Genomic DNA, 17,343 nt, shown 5'->3' on the forward strand with positions numbered 1-17,343 from the left:
GTAGCTCACGGGCTCTAGAGCACAGGCTCAGTAGTTGTGGCGCAGTGGCTTAGTTGTTGCGCTGCATGTGGGATCTTCCCGGACCAGGGCTTGAACCCATGTCCCCTGCATTGGTAGGCAGCTTCTTAACCACTGCGCCACCAGGGAAGTCCCTCTTAAAAGACATTGACGTGTTTGTTGAATGGGCTCAGGACAGAGCCCAGGGGCAGGTCTCTAGAAAATTCCCATAGGACACAGTAATTGAACCCATCTAACATCGGTGCTTTGACCCTCATTTCTCTACATTTTGACAAGTCCAAGGTCAAGGACCTTACTGAAATCCCTGCAGAAAAGTCTCAGCACTTCCTGCTCTGCCACAGTTCTTCCTCAATCCCTATGCTGCTGATGGACTTAGAGCCTCACCCTTCCAGTCTGTACAGTGAGGAGAGTGGTAATACTGGTCTCAGGCCATAGTGAGAGCACATATGTGAAAGCACTTAGTGACTCCCAATTTATGAGTGTCACCCAAATGGTAGTAGTTGACAGCTGAAACCCTACCGAGACAAGGCTGAGAGGCCGGTGCGACTTGTTTTTGGTGATCTGTGCCCCTCCCAGTGATCTTGACTTCTAAATGCTCACAAATCATCCATTGAATAATCTGTTGTAGACTACTGCTAGCAATTTTTTAAAAATCAAACTCAATGATCTATAGCTCATAAAAGGAATCCTCTTCCCCCTTTTGAAAGTTGAAGTAAACTTGCATACCCTGATGTGTCACTGACATGGTAGTAGTTTCCAGACTATGTAGAGAACTCCAGAAAAAGTTAAACAGCCCAACAGAAAAACCGACAAGGTCATGGATAAGCAACTGACAGGAGAGGAAAGCCGAATATCAAAGATGCTCCACCGCATTTGCAAGCAGGGAAATGCAAATTCAAATCGTGTTGAAAAACCATTTCTCACCCTTTAGATCAGGAAATATGAAAGTCTGACGATTCCAAGTGCTGTGAGGACTTGGAGGATGGGAACTTCTCACACTGCAGTGGGTGGGGATTGGGTGGCTCTGGAGAGCAACTGGTGACATCTAGTTAAGCTGGAGGCGTGCAGGCTCCCCATCCCCCCACCCTCACCTCCTGCCCAGCAAGACAGAGCCTCAGTGTAGACTCGAGGTAAGTTCTTGCCCACACGCCCAAGGAGACATGGACCAAAATGTTCACAGCAGCCTTGTTTATTAGGAGAAAAAGTGCAGACAACTTAAATGTTCATCGAAGAGAAAATAGATTTAAAAATTGTGGTATATCCAAAAAAAAAAAATTGTGGTATATCGACACAGTGGAATTCTATACCGCAATGAAATGAATGAACAGGAGAGGGCATATAAGGAAGGCATCTAAACCCTAGTAATGTTCTGCATATCTTTTCCAAGCTAAGTGATGGTTATACAAAGGCAATCACTTTGTAAAAAATTCCTTGAGCTGTACCTTTAAGATTTGTGAACCTTATTGAATGGCTGTTACGCTTCAATAAAAAAGTGTACCAAGTATGAATGAACGTGAACTACACGTATCTGTATAGATTGATCTAAAAAACACAGAGTTAAAGAAACAGATATCGCTGAAGGTGACATAAAGTATATGGTCTAAAAACTTGCCAAACAACTGGGTGAGTTGTTTACAGGTACACACAGAGGTGGCGAAAGCAAACACATGTGTGTCAGGGTGCAGAGGCTCAGGGAACAGGTTTAGAGGGGCATAGGAAACAACACACCTGTACACTTCTACTTCTTATGCTAGGTGATGAGTGCACAGGTATATTATTATATCATTATGTATATTTTTGTATAAGTAAAGTGTTTTATTTAAAACTTTTTATAAAAAAATCCGGATACATTCTGTCTGTCTCCAGTTTTCTGGTTCCCTCCCTTTTTCCAGGATTCTCACAGGTGACCCCAGAAGCCGAGAGTTCTGTCTGCGTGTTTTTCTCCAGCCAAAGGGAGGTAGTGGTGAGAACTCTGGAGCCAGACTGCCTGGGCTCAAATCCCAGCTCTTCCATTTGCTGGCTGTGTGACCTTGGGCAAGTGATTGAACCTCTCTGTGCCTCAGTTTTCTCATCTAAAAAATGGAGATTATAACAACACCCATCTAACAGGGTTATTGGTAGATTAACTGAGCTAAGACATCGTGCCTGACAATTGGCCTGCGCCGCATGCACTAGTTCTGATGGACTCGCCGGGCCAGAGGTCTGCTAACCTTCACTTCACTCTCATTGTTCTGGTCCACTCTTTCCAGCCCTCCTCTTAGCAGAAGGCAAAACAAATATAGAACAAAATAAAAGCGGAGCATTCCCACATTCTGACTGTTTTCTTCGTGGTCCTTCCCAAGTGAAAGACCTGTTCCTCCCCCTTTTACCTTCTTGCTCTGAAACCCCACTATTGTCCCCTTTAGCTGTCTTCTCAAGCGTGAGGACCATCTGGGCCTGCCTCCCTGACCTTCTGCTTCAGAGGCCATTGATTATCAATATTTTGTGGGGTCCACGTGGTGTTTTAAAATATTTGAAACAGTTGCCTACATTTATAAATTAGGAGAGTTCCCATTGGAGTCTGGACCCTTAGCTGCTGTTGAAAAACTGTACCATCTGGCGACACTGGGCCCACATCTCCGTGTGGCAACCAGGATTTGGGCAGAAGGCCAGCTCCAGCGAGCTCCACAGCTCTTCCGACTGCCTTACCAGGGTGCCACCCACAGAGGACAGGTGTGCCCCGTGCCAGCGGGCCTGACCAGGGCGCGAGGGCCACTGAAATGTACCCAGGCTCTGCCCAGCAGGCTGTGGTCCTGAAGTGAGGGTGCATCCCCCAGAAGACAGGTCCCCGTTTCCTGAATGACAAAGATGCCATATGGGCTTGAGGCGGCCCTGCTCAGGCCCCTGGCTTGCTCTGGGCAGTTGAGTTGGCGAGTGCCCCTTAGACTGGAGATCCCATGTCCCCCTCACGGGACCATTCTGTTCTGAGTCCTTCTGCTTGTCTTTAAAATGTGAGCCCCCTGTGAAACGTATCTACCCTTTGAGGTCCTGTGAGAAAGCAACCGAAGGTGACTCCTTTGTGGAGAAAATATTTCATTGACGTTAAAGCATTCATCTGAAATTCCCTGGAAACGTGAAATCCGTGATGGGTATAGGCTGACACTTCTATGGTACCTGTGTCATCACTTCTGCCTCCAGAGCCTGGAGAGCCACTACTAGAGAATCCCAGATCACCCGCCTGGATGCCCGGAGGAGGGGGGAGGCTGTGAGGGGGGTGGAGGACAGAGGGGGCTGTGCAGGAGGGCATGGCTCAGCGCACCTTGTGAGGATTGGCAGCACCAAAGGCCCCTGAGATGTTTGGGGCCTCTGGAGTTTCTCCATAATCGCGTATGTCTGACCCTCATCTGTTTTTCTCCGTGATTTGCCAATAATAAGCCTTAACCCAACGGGAATAAATGCAGATCTGTGGAAGCAACAAGACAAAATTTGAGCCTTAAGACTGTCTACTCAGAGGTGATTTGGGGAGAGGGTTGGTGGCTGCAGCTCTGATAGCTGACAAGGAAGGGAAACCGACCAAATCCCAGGCTCTCTGACAGCAGGGGGAAACAGGCCTGGGTCCGAGAGGAGGCCAGCGGGCTTCTAGAGACATGGCCTCTTTCTCTAACAATAGGTTCCTTCATACTTCTCTGCTTGGAATTTTACTTCTGAGAAGCTCCCTTTTTTCTTGACTATTTTCTTTTTCAGAATCTCAGATCTTAAAATCTGCCATTCTAAAGTCAGTAATCTGTAACCAAAATGTCTGATCTCCTACAGACCCCTGCATGAGGGCTGCTCTGTTATTTATTCCAGGACTATGTCTGGGGTCCATGCGGAGTCAAGGCACCACTCCCCCACCCTGCCAGAGTCACCAAAACTTTTCTCCTCTGGCCCAAATTAGATGCAGAGCAGAGCTCTCTCCACTACCTCTGGGAGTCACTTTACCGAGCCCTCCATGCTCACATGAGAGTTGCTTTAACTGGGACTTTGTATAAATTGGAGGGAAAAGAGGATATTGGGACATGATTTGCAAGCAGCTTGAGGTGGCAGACATACTCAAGTCTCTTTTACTTTCAAGTTTCAGGTTTAGTGTTTTTTTGTACCTTTCTTTCAAAGAAAGAACTGCAAACCCAGTTATCAGATTTCTGCTCAGGACTGAATACACACTAATGGGCTGCCAGGAGGCAGAGATGGGGTGGACCAGCGGGCTGAGGGGAGCTGTTTAACTTTCACGTTTTGTTTGCCCTGATGTGGATAAAGCCTGCAGTGCCGGTAACTGCTTACTGTTTCATGAAGAAATTAAAGAGAAAAAGTGCTTTCTTTCTTTTTTTAAAAAAAACTATCAGAATATAGGTGGAAGAAAAGTAGTTAAGGGAGAACCATAAAAGGCAATGCAAATCTAATGATATTTGTTATACTTAGTGAATGGACACAAAAATCGAACTGAAAGCCAGTTCAGTCAAGTTTCTGCCGTTCTGAATTCCTACAGCCCAGACCTTGGTTCCCATGTGAAGCCGTTTGAGAATAGAAGAGGAGCACATTTAAATTCTTTGTATGCTCTGGACTGAACGTTTGTGCCCTCCCCCCCACACCCCAGCGGTGTTCATATGTGGAAACACTACCCCTCATGTGATGGGGTCAGGAGGTGGAGTCCTTGGGAGGTGATTAGGAGTAGATGAGGTCATGAGGGTGGAGCCCTCATGAATGGGATCAGTGCCCTTGTGAGAGTCAGGAGAGAGCCTGCTTCCTTCTCTGCTCTCCATCATGTGAGGATACAATGAGAAGTAGGCATAACTTAGCCCATTCTGATGAATGCAGAAAGTTACACAGTCGACCCTCAGTATCCATGAATGATTGATCCCAGGACCCCTACGGATAACAAAATCTGAGGATGCTCAAATCCCCTCTATAAAATGGCATAGCATTTGCATGCAACCTGCACGTATTCTCCTGTATACGTTAATTCCTCTCTAGATTACTTATAATACGTAATACAAGGTAAAAGCTATATAAATAGTTACAGGTGCAAATTCAAGTTTTGTTTCTTGGAACTTTCTGGAATTTTTTTTCCAAATACTTTCGATCTGAGGTTTGTTGAATCTGTGAATGCAGAACCCACAGATATAGAGGGGCGACCATACCTACCAATAAACATATAAGATTGTATGCACCATGGACTACACTTCCCAAGTTAAAAAAAACAAAGTACATCTTGGGTCCTGTCATCACTTTCTCATGATACTGTCTTTTTTGCAGTGAATAGGTCTAGCTCTCTTTGTGAGGAAAAAAGAAATAACACAGACTGGGGTAAAGATGTGGTGAGAGTAGGCTGGAGGTGAAAAGAAAGCACAGCAGAAGAGCAGGCATTTTGACTTGGAAGTATTTACAGGCCTGATTTTGAGATCTTCATTGAAACCCAGAGCTCAAATTCAGGCTTTACAGAGGAGCTGGGTTTAGTGGAGAATCTCTGAACCAGGTTCAGACCCAAGTTCCCTGGCTCCATTCTTTCTTTTTTTTTTTTTTTTTTTTTTTTTGCGGTACGCGGGCCTCTCACTGTTGCAGCCTCTCCCATTGCAGAGCACAGGCTCTGGACGCGCAGGCTCAGCGGCCATGGCTCACGGGCCCAGCCGCTCCGCGGCATGTGGGATCTTCCCGGACCGGGGCACGAACCCGCGTCCCCTGCATCGGCAGGCGGACTCTCAACCACTGCGCCACCAGGGAAGCCCTCCATTCTTTCTTTACCGTCGTACCTGTCGCTTTACCTGTGTAAAAGGATAGTAAAATCCCACACCTTCATAGCAGTTTCAATGTGCCTGTCCCTGTTCTAAGCACCTTATGCATGTTGAACCATTTGATGTTACAACAGCCCTTCCAAGTTAGTACTATTATTACTCCTTGCCTAGACTGAATAACAGCCCCAAAGCTACCAGGTCCTGATGCCTGGAATCAGTAATTATCACCTTATATGGAAAAAGAGTCTTTGCAGATGTGATTGGGTTAAGGGTCTTGAGGTGGGGAGACTATCCTGAGTTATCTGGTGAGCCCTAAATGCCATCACGTGTTCTTATAAAAGAAAGGCAGTGGGAAATTATAGACACACAGAGGACGAGAATGCAACATGACCCACGGAGCCCGGATTGGGGTGATGGAGCCATAAACCAGGGAATGCTGGCAGCTACCAGAAGCTGGAAGAGGTAAGGAAAGGATTCTTATCTAGAGCCTCTGGAGGGATACTGATTTCAGACTTTTTGTTTCCAGAATTGTGGAAGAGTAAATTTCTGTTGTTTTAAGCCATCCTGTATGTGGTAATTTGTTATACAAACTGGAAATCTGTTGCAGCGGCCACAGGAAACTAGTATAGCCCCATTCTACAGATAAGGAAACAGAGGCACAAAGAGATTAGGTAACCTGCTTGGGTCTCCCAGCTGGTGAGTAGCATAGCCCGATCTGGACCCAGATCAGGTGTCTCTGGGCTCTGAATGCCTCTGCCTGCTGCTGAGAGGACACGGTACCCAATGGATGCCAGGACCCTGCTTTTGTGCCTAATGTGAACAGCTTTGCCCCAGAGGCAGTAGGGAGTCCTTCAGTGCCACCTTGGCCACGTGTTCCCCACAGTTTAGCCACCATCCCCTGGCACTGGTGTCTCCATGGTCCGTACAGACCTGGTGTGCTGCAGAATGTCACCCTGCTCACTGGCAGTCATCCCTCGAGGTCCACGTCCTCTAGAGACCAGCACTTTGGCAGAAGCGACAGCACCCCCAGGAGAGTGGGTGCAGCTCCCTTGTTGCAGCACCTGGAGATTTCTGGTGGGTTCTGGTCTGGGCTGAAATGTCATGAGAATTAGACTTATATGTGACCCTGGGAAGAAGAAATGAGAACAGATGTCAGCATTTGGCTCTTCCTTAATAAAGGTATGAATACAAACCTATTGGGACCAGGTAGGAGGCTAAAGGGGGAGCTAGTGTTCTACACTGGTGTGGGCTCTGCAAACACAAGCTCAACTCTCTTCCCTAGACAAGCAGGGGAAAGTGTGCCACTCGAAGATAAGTGCTGCCCAGGCTCTTTCATGCATTTGTCCCTTTGGCTAATTCCTTACAGAAGAGACTCACAGTATCTGTTCCCCTCTTCTGCCTCCCAGTAGAGGCCCTGGTTGTAGCTGGGCAAAAGGCTGCCCAGAAGAAAGACCATGTGTCCTCACGTCTCTTCCAACTAGGTGGGGCCATAAAACTAAGTTCTGGCCAATGAGATGTAGGTGGAAATGTTTGAGACTTTTAAGACACAAACTTAAAGTGTGGGACGTGCCCTTCTCTCTCTCTTCTTTCCAGCTGGTGAAAGTCCCAACATAATGGCTGGAGCCCATGCAGCCATCTTGAAGCAATGAGGTGGAAGCCTCATGTAGAGGGTGGTGGAGGAGCAAGAGAGACTGGATCCCTGAAGCCTTCTCCTCGGCTTATATTGCTTACCTTTGGTCTTCCTTACCTGAGACCACTGCTATTCAGGATTTTAGCCTAAACTGATAGACCCTTCTTTCCACAATCGTTATCACTCTTGCTTGTATCTAAATCATCACAGAGATTCTTTGCCTCCAAATGCACCTAAGGCAGCCAACTTTGTTTCCCCCACTTAGAGAAAGCAAAGAGAAGCCATATGTCAGGAGCGGGGGGATGGGGGAGTTCTGGTTCTGCTTAAATTAAAATGAAGCTGAAATACAAAAGCTATTTTTAGATAACATTAAAGCCATGCCTGTGACGCCTCTGTCACCCATTTGCTGAGTTAGTTGAACTGCCTTATTGTGCCGCTTCAGTTCTGAAAGAGGAAAAGGGTGTATTCAGAGCACGCGCAATGGCTGCTCTGGGGTGGTAATTACGTGTTTGCCCTTGTGTGTATGCCTGTCTTGTGTCGCAGCGTCTTAGATCCCCAGCCACATGGTAACTGAGCGGGCACCGCATCTAATGCGTGTTTTGTCTCCATCGTAGCGCCCAGCGCACGGAGTGCCTCCTACAAACGTGCTCCCTGGGATGGCTCGTGTGCGCCTTTATCAGAGCTGCTCTAGATACGTCTGCACATTTACATATGTCTCACTTTGTTTCCCTTCTGCCGGTTTACTCACAGAAATGTCTAATAATCTTAAAAACTTCTCCTCTAAGCAATCTTTCATGGCTTTCTTCTCTGGTCTGAGAATTACACTCAGGTAAGTTTTTGACTTGCAAATTCGAACTCAGCAGCTGACTGCTTCAAGCAGAGGCGCCTATGTTCCTTTGCCTTTCTCTCTGAAGACCCCTAAAGGAGAATAACTCCATTCTTGAAAAACGCAAAATTTCTCATTTTGAAAACCCCTGTATTGTAATTGCCTTTTACGATGATTATATTATACAAACTTTGTTGGAATTGCATTAAATAGCCATCTGCCAGCATAAACACACTTTAGCAAATGCATACTGTATTTATATGCTATCTTGCAGTTTTTCTTCAATGATTTTACATTTCTTATACTTCCTGCAAAGAAATTTACTATTGCATTATGCTATTTCATTGTCAGTTAGGTTTTCGAAAGACGTCTTGTCCGAATCCTCAGCTCTATGCTTTAGTCTTACTGTTTATAACCAGAACAGAAATGAAATCGGCGCTTCCAAAACAAACCTTCCAGCTTCAAAGGTCAGCTCGTCTGAACTGAGTCTCACAGTTTACAGATGTGGGAAGCCCTCCTGAATGGGGCCGGCCCACCTGAGAAGTCTCATGATGCTTGGAGGAAGCTCCCAAGACAGTGGTGATCAGGAACACCAATCCCAAACTACTTCTTTCAACAAATGGAGGCCATGTCCACCCTCCAGGGCACAGGGATAAACTTAGGGGATTGATGCATAGACAGTCATTGACAAACCAGGTAAGCTTGCTGAGTCAGTCTGTGGAACATGTTTTAATTTTAGCTGCTCCACATCAACCAACAGGAGGATTTTTTTAAAAAAAATCATCTAATTAAAGATGGAAGAGGGGGCTTCCCTGGTGGCGCAGTGGTTGAGAGTCTGCCCGCTGATGCAGGGCACACGGGTTCGTGCCCCGGTCCGGGAGGATCCCACATGCCGCGGAGTGGCTGGGCCCGTGAGCCATGGTCGCTGAGCCTGCGCGTCCGGAGCCTGTGCTCCGCAACGGGAGAGGCCACAACAGTGAGAGGCCCGCGTACCGCAAAAAAAAAAAAAAAAAAAAAAGATGGAAGGGGGTTAAGACAAAGCAGCCAGGATCCCCTTCGCCTACTTAATGAGTTCTGCATTGGTGCCCACGTTAAAAAGCGCCCGGGCACAGTCATCCGTAGCCCCCAGAGCTGAGGTCGGGGGGCGGGGGCACAGGCCCCTCAGGGCTGCTTCTACATTTCGTTCCAGCAAAAGTTTTCCCAGGACTTAGTGTTGCCAAGAACGAGGCCTCAGAGGCCCGTGTCATCTTTCTGATATCAAGCAGAAATTTGTGTACAAGGCAGACAGTAGAGATCCCATGCCCCAAGGAAGAGATATTCGTCTAGAAAGGGTTTTCATTCCTTTCCATGTTGAACTTAACTGATATAGGTAGTAAAATTCACAGAGCAATTTTGTGTAAACAGAAGGCCCAGATTACTTGAGGCAGAAGCGGAAGCGGATGTTCCTGGAAGCCATCTCCCTTTGCCTGGCTTTATAGTCCAGGATACCCCTTCTCCCCACTCCTCACTGCCACTGGCAACGGTCAGGTGTTGCCATCAGTTGCTCAGTTTACCTTAGGAACTTTCTACTACTGTTTCTCAGGCTCCACACCATGGCCACCACGGTTGTTTGTAAATGGTGCTCTCCAGGTGACTCTCTCACAGGAACGCTTTGATGCCCTTCAGAATAAAATTTCCATCCTTTTTCAGAGCGCCCCTGCTCTGGGACCTGCCTCTCCTCTGAGCCTCCTCTCCAGGGCTTCCTACACGCTCCTGGGTCCAGTCTTCCAGAGTCTGCCCCAAACCCATCTTGCTGCTTTTTATGCCTTTGCACAAGCTCTCCTCCTGCTTGTGCCTCCCTCCCTCCTCTCCCTGCATCTGTTAATCTCTTGACCTCACACTCAGTTCCTAGAAGTCAGCAAGAAGCCTTCCCTCACTTCTCAGCACCCTCCCCTGGGCTCCCTCCATGCCCCAGGCACGTCTCTTTCAGGGAGTTTATCTCATTGTGTGATCAAAGGGGGGGGTGATGTATCTCATAAGGACCAGTAGGATACAGACGATGAGATCCCTGTAGGCAGGGCTGTCCACCATTCAACAGTATTCAGCACAGTGTCTGGCACAAATTACATATTCAATAAATATTAGTTAATTGAGTGAATGGATCCATGGTCATATAGAAACAGAATGCAGGAACAGTAGCTGTGCTGTCTACTGCAAACCAAGACATGGTGGAGCCCTCCCCTTTTCCTTTTAGGAGAGTCTCCCACTTCGCCCTCTGTTTCCACCTCTCCCTCCCTGACTCTCCACAGGCACCAGCCTCGTGGGCAGGCCCCTGAGAACACACTGAAGGTGGTGCAAGGGGAGGACCGTTCTAGAAAGGTGCACTGGTCGGTTTCACTATCCATTTCCAACTAAGCGCCTAACATCCCCCATCACATTAGGTATGGGTGTGAGCCACAACGAGAGCTAGAGCAGAGAGGGGAATGGATTGGGAAAGGAGAGGGGGGAAAAGAACCTCTATTTTTGGGTAGTACCAGGGGAAATACAGTCCCATAAGATGAGTTATAAAGAACCACTTCAAATTGAGAGAGGTACTGCTGAATATATAAATATCAGAAAAATGTAAACTTCCTGTGCACGTAGAAGCCGTTGGCCGTGTGTGTTCTTTGCTCCCTCAGATCCATTTTCTGCCCTGCTGCTTATCCTGGGAGGCTGACGTGTCCAGACTGCATCCACCGGGCTTCCTGACTTGGGACAGGCCCGTGGGAGGCATCCTTAGTAGATCAGAGAGAAGGAGGAGAAAGAGGGTGAGGTATTCATTTCCTCTCTCCCTCCGACTGCCTGGCTTCTGGCAAAGTTCACTTGTCCTATTTTCAACAGAACTGCCAGACCAGTCCCGGAAAGGATGAAGACTGCTGCAGTTATTTCAAGAACGTGGTCTCTGCAGCATTAAGTGAGTGGGCTTTGTAAATGTCACTGCTACAGGGACGGAGGAAGCCAGAGAAATGGTGACTGCAGTGGTCCCAGCTGGACTTTGGGCCACGGTGGATAGTGCAAAATGAGACTTTCTCTGAGTGCCTACCTCTCCCTTCTGAGAAAAGGGCCACCCCTGCTCACAAGCTCTGTGTTCAGGCCCCTTTCCCTTCACTCATCTAACAAATATTTCTAGAGCACCCAGGACCTTTAATCCTTGCTAATGAATTTGAGCCATGGTAGCGCTCTCCTTTTGCTCAGCGACCAGACTCAGATGTTCTGTCTGAAAGCCAAATATCTGTGGCTGCTTCCTTCAGTGGTCTTTGAGAGACTTCATTTTCCTACTTTCAGGTCAAATGAGTGTTATCCATCATAGGGAAAATTATAACCACAGATAAATCACTGTGAGGGAGATTGCTTCAGAGACATCTCCCTCGCTGAGGTCAGGGGCAGGGCTAAGCACTTCCACATGCACTGGCTAATGTCATCTTAAAACCTGTGAGGTGGTGAACATTATTTCCCTCATTTCACAGATAAGAAAACTGACTACCGAGAAGTCACTAAACTTGCCCAAGGTTACACTAGCTCCCAACTGCCAAGGCCAGATTCAGACACAGAGACGCCAGAACCGCTTGTTCTTAACCACCACAGTCTACTACTGTGAGAACTCCGACAAGCCCGTCATCCTCTCTAAGCCTGCATTTCCTCACTGAGAGTAAAGAGGCAAGATTAAATCATTTAAAATTGGAAACTGGGGCTTCCCTGGTGGCGCAGTGGTTGAGAGTCCTCCTGCCAATGCAGGGGACACGGGTTCGTGCCCCGGTCCGGGAATATCCCACATGCCGCGGAGCGGCTGGGCCCATGAGCCACGGCCGCTGAGCCTGTGCGTCCAGAGCCTGTGCTCCGCAACGGGAGAGGCCACAACAGTGAGAGGCCCGCGTACCGCAAAAAAAAAAATAATAAAATAAAATAGGAAACTGAACTACTTTTTCATGAGGCTAGGTATTGGAACGATCAACCAAGATCTTTCAGGTTAATAATCTTCTGTGGCATTTGAGTCACTGAGTGGTTCTCTATGTCATGCAAATTGATCAGTGTCTTTCCTAGCCCTCATTGATTGATTTGGAGGAACTGACCTACACATTATTGTTTCACACTTCTAGGGGATGCTGTTTGACACCTTCAGGTAAAAGGGAACTTTACAAGTGCTTCCATCAGCCTTCCACCTTTCACTTCTCCCTGCCCATACTAATGGAAGACAACTGAAGACAGGTTCCCACGGCATGTACCGCTTAGGTACAACTTGTCGAGAAAACCGCACGTTAAGTAATGTGATATTATTTGTTTCAGTTACAAAGCTTTTCTCAACTCTAGAAAGAGTACTTTTTTCTATTTCTTTGTTTATGAAATTGAGCACTGTCCCTACCCCTCTGCCCCGCCACCTGCCCCCCGTATGCTGCTACCACCTCCCATTGGATAGGTCTTTCCTATCTTGGATTTCTCTGACACCCAGGTTTTATACTTGTGAACTGCTTTTTTTTTTTTAAATTTTAAGACTACATTTATGTATTTTGATTCAAACTTATCTTGGTTGCCCTTCCCCTTTATAAGTAATAAAGTTGAATTCCAGGAAAAAAAAAAAAGTGCCTCTCGCTCCAAAACGCAGTGCTCTTCGGAGGAGGCTGCTTTACCCCTATCAGCCACCAGGTGGTGCAGAGCCAACCGTATGACCTAGTTGCCAGGATTCCAGGGCCAAGAGCTGCTTGCCCCCTGAACGGTCTCTGACCACGGCGTGAGAATAAAGCGCAAACTTGTTCCCAGTAGTGATCGCTGCAAAGCCACACAGCGTCCACATGACAGAGCCAAGAGTTTAACCAGCTGGTCTGACTCCTCTGGGCACATGTCCATCAGCTGCACTGCTGCTACTCTTAAGGGGACAGGTAAGACGGAAGACCTCTTAGCTCTTTTGAAGCACCTTTAACTTACCTGCAAATGGCATGGTAGAGTCAACTTTCAAAATGAATAAAGGTTAAGAAGTAGATGCATGCCATACCGAAGTGGATGTTCTCAGTCAATGAAAGAGAGGATTGCTGCTTACAGCACACCCAAACCCACTCTCAGAAATCTCTGTGAGGCCTCTGGCCAGTACCCCCATATGTATGCATGAACATAAAATAGGCTGAACGTGGCTGGCAAAAATGGAGACGTGGTTTGTAGCACAAGCACAGTCCGGAAATTGCTACCCGTGGAAACGGATTTCAAGTCCACAAACGGCATCTTCTAAGTTACAGAAGACCACGTTCTTCTCTAGCAACCTCAGGCACTGAGAAGTTACAGGAATTGTCCTCCATATGTCAACTCTTCCTTGCTGGTGGCCCTGGCTGGCCCAACCTTGGCCTGCTTTCTGTCCACGCTCTGAGATAAACCCTGGAGAATAGAAATGGGGCGTGAATGCCTACGGACTTGGGAAATGGAAGGAAAAAGAGGGAGACAAGGATTCTTCCTTCTTAATGCTCTGCCTGAGGTTCATGGGTGTGCCTGTGTGCTAAGTTATAAAACTCGCAGTGACAGCCAGACAGCAAACGTTTCCAAGGAGAGAGCATGGAGGTGTTTCCAAGGAGGTGGACAGGGTTATTTCATGAGAGTACAGGATCCCAAGTCCCAAAGTCATAGTTGCTGCACATCCCCTCTCCAGATTCTGGAAGCATCTGTGGCAGATCTAGTAACTCAGAGAAGTTAGACCAGTTATCCTGACAAACTGTGAAGTCTTTTGGGGAAAAGCATAAAAATGTCTGCTAAAGAGAAGAAAATTATAAAGGTCACTGTGCTCATTTAGAACTGAGTTTACCCACTTGCATTCCTGTTTTCTCTTCCTGGTGGAAAAGAAAAAAAGTCATTTCCGTCTCCAAAGAGAGAATTTTAAAAAATTAAACCGATTTGATTTATTTAGAATGTCAGTGTGGTCTGTAAAGATGGTTCTACAAGGACAGAGTTTCCCTCCCCCTCAAGCTGCGTCCCCCAAACACCCCAGGAGCGAGAAATCAGCTATGCATCCAGCATCAACACTTTGCGGGGAGCAATTAGCACTGAGTCAGGGCCAAGTACATGTTGGGAGCTGATACACCTTTAATCGTTGCACACCCTGTGTGACGAAACATGCACTCATCCTCGCTCTCGGTCGCTGACTGTGGCTCCGCACATTACGAGCTGGGAGTTTTGTCAGGCTGAATCAATAGAATCATACTTGTGAGTCCTTCGGTCCCACTTTTTTCCCTGGCATGGACTGTTCTTCCCATGAAATGTCAGCTCTCAGGAGCGAAGAGAACAAAGGAAGCCAGAGTATGAGCTGGAGGAGAACTAAGACACCATCTGGTGGCCGTTCACTATAAATCTTTGCCTCTGATGCAAATTCCTCACACAAAGGAGCCCGGTCTTGTTATTTGTAGGCTGCAGGAAGTCTCTATTACCTGGGAACACCCAAACTTCCAAAGTGGGCAGCCCTCTTTTCAGTTTTTTTCCCAATTCAAAGTACTCAACTGTATAGCACAGGGAACTATACTCAATATCTTGTAATAACCCATAATGGAAAAGAATCTGAAAAAGAATATATATATATACATATATATATATATATATATATATATATCAGATATATATATCTGAATCACTTTGCTGTACACTTGAAACTAACACAACATTGTAAATTAACTCTACTTCAATAAAAAAATTAAGTACTTGGCCCCAAGTTTTATAATAACACCTTAATCACGCAGCACAAGAGGCAAACTCCCCTTTGAAGACTTTCACACAGTGAGAAAAAGAAAGTGTCACTTGGGTTGCGATGTTTTACCCTGTTGGTTGTGAGAGTTCTTGAAGGGAAAAACATGCCTGTGAAATGCTGATTTTTTTTCCATGAATGTTCTGCAGTAAAATAGAAAAAAAAAAGAGCCTATCAGGCTCCCCTTCTCATTGAAAACTTCCTTCACTGACTAAAGACCATTTTTTCAAGACGAGTGAATTACAGACTGAAACTTCCCCAAGTCCACCTCCTTCCATGGGCTCCCTGACCACACGCTGGCCTTTGTCTTCTTTTGTAGACGGCAGTGACTAAAGTGCCCTGAATTTGACATTTATTGATGGGTAACCACAGGCTCTCCCTGAGCAGAATCCCTCCCCAGCACTCCTCACACCCACTCAGCGGGCAGCTCATCCTGTCCTAGGACCATTTCTCTCCCTAACTGCCCACGATAGCCCATCCTGACCAGTGCGGGAGCTTTGTGTCCCAATCTTGAAGAGTCTTGCTTGCTAAGGTAAAAAACTCTCAGAGAGTCCTTTTATTTTTAAAGAGGTTTCACAAAACCTGCATGAGCCAAAGGAAGGAATTTCTAACAGTGTAATTGTACTACTTACCAGTGTTAAGGCAGCGCTGGGGAACAAATAACAGGGTCACCCCCCCTGGGTACTCTCTGGATGGGCCATGTCTTTGGGTAGGTCCTTCCCCTGCTCTGAGTCCTTTCCAATGTTGTGAGTGTGACCACGGGCAGTGGCCCCTCCACCCCTAGCAAGCCCCTGACTTGCGTGTGGCAAGTGGATCTCTAAGACCCTGAACTTGGTGTTCTAATAATGAACCCCCCTCTCCTTGCTGCCGGAACCCAGCACCCATGGCTCCCGTCCAGCAAAGCCCAGTGCCTTTACCACCTCTCCCACGCTGTGGCTGGGAGGCCCATGTTCAGACTTGCCTGTTCTGAAATAAATAGTTGGGCACTGCTCAGAAACGGGAACTTCACTTTAATTAACAGGAAGAAGACGAAACAGAACCCAGCTCAGAAGGAGCCGCTCACCTCAAAGAGTGGGAGCAGGGATTGGGGGAGGGGGGGCAGGGTGCACACAGGGAAATGGCCTGCACCCGACCTGATCAGCGTTCTCAAGCTCAGGTCGGTTTGCCTGTCCGGGTCTGGGACTAGCAAAGGGACAGAGGAGGGCGACTCTCTCAGCACTCGCTGGCTCAGACGTTAGTTAAATCTAACAGCAGTCACCAATGCATCCCCATCTGCAAAGGCCAAAAGCTGGGACAACCTGCCAGGAGCCCCTGGACGTCAGGTAACTGGGGGTGAAGAGGGAAGTAGCAGACAGGGTCCCGCACGATGACTTTGTGCCTTTTAACCAGATACCCCTAAGCCCCCAAGCACAGACATGCTCGCAGCCACCTGCTGGTCTAGAGCTCCCCCCCGGGACACCGAGGCCGTGGCCACAGAGCGGCTTGGAGTCAGGCCGAGGGGAACCCGAGGAGGAAGACGCCGCAGCCTGGGGCCCCCAGTACAGGGCGGTTCCAGACCCCTGCCAGCCTTGGGTAGCCAATGACCCTGAGATCTTGAGGGAAAGAAAGCCCAGGTTTCTGATCTCACAACTTGTCAGATTTTAAGAACTCCGCATTAGCCATGGACGTGAGAATTTGCCAGAAGTACTTGGCCACTGAAAGGATTGATGGAAAAATTACGAGGTGTCAGTGCCGAGGCACCACCCTGAGAGCAGAGGCAGGACTTGATGAGAGGCCAAGGGAGCCAGGGTGTTATGGGTTGAATGTTCCCCCTGCCAAAATATAGGCTTCCTACCCACTATGTATCTCAGAATGTGACCCTATTTGGAGACAGGTGTTTATAGAGGTAATCAAATTAAAACGAGGTCAGTAGGGTGGTCCTAATCCAATAATGACTGATGTCCTTGTACAAAGGGGAAGTTTGGACACAGCCCACAAGAGAAGAATGCCGGGGGAAGATGAAGATGTCCGTCAACCAGCCAAGGAGAGAGACCAGGAGCAACGCCTCCCTCACGGCCCTCAGAAGGAACCAAGCCTGCGGACACCTTAATTTTGGACTTCCAGCCTCCAGAACCCGGAGACAATACATTTCTGTTGCATAAGCCACCAGCCTGCGGTACTTTGTTACTGCAGCCCTAGGAAGTGAATACATGGGATCGACCCCTGGGTGTCCTTGGATGGGTCCCTCCATTCCTCTGGGTAACTAGAAGGTGGCCAGACACAGTCCAGAATCCCCTCACTGGCCCATCACTCTGACGCTCTGGCCTCCGGGCCCCTGAGAACAAGGGGGGCATCTGGTCCACTTGGAACCTAAAGAAATTACTGGACCAAGACCTTGCTTTTGTGCAACAAA

At 47.7% G+C, this 17,343-nt stretch overlaps 1 long non-coding RNA gene across 1 annotated transcript; it reads left to right on the top strand.

The window, feature by feature from the left end:
• Positions 1 to 16,028: 16,028 nt before the first annotated feature.
• LOC109548592 (uncharacterized) lies at positions 16,029 to 17,094 on the top strand. The gene is made up of 2 exons (XR_002174715.3): positions 16,029 to 16,273; positions 16,905 to 17,094. It is a non-coding gene; the product is annotated as an uncharacterized lncRNA (long non-coding RNA).
• Positions 17,095 to 17,343: the final 249 nt, after the last annotated feature.

Source organism: Tursiops truncatus, chromosome 5 (genome assembly GCF_011762595.2).
Source record: "Tursiops truncatus isolate mTurTru1 chromosome 5, mTurTru1.mat.Y, whole genome shotgun sequence".
Lineage (NCBI taxonomy): Eukaryota > Metazoa > Chordata > Mammalia > Artiodactyla > Delphinidae > Tursiops > Tursiops truncatus.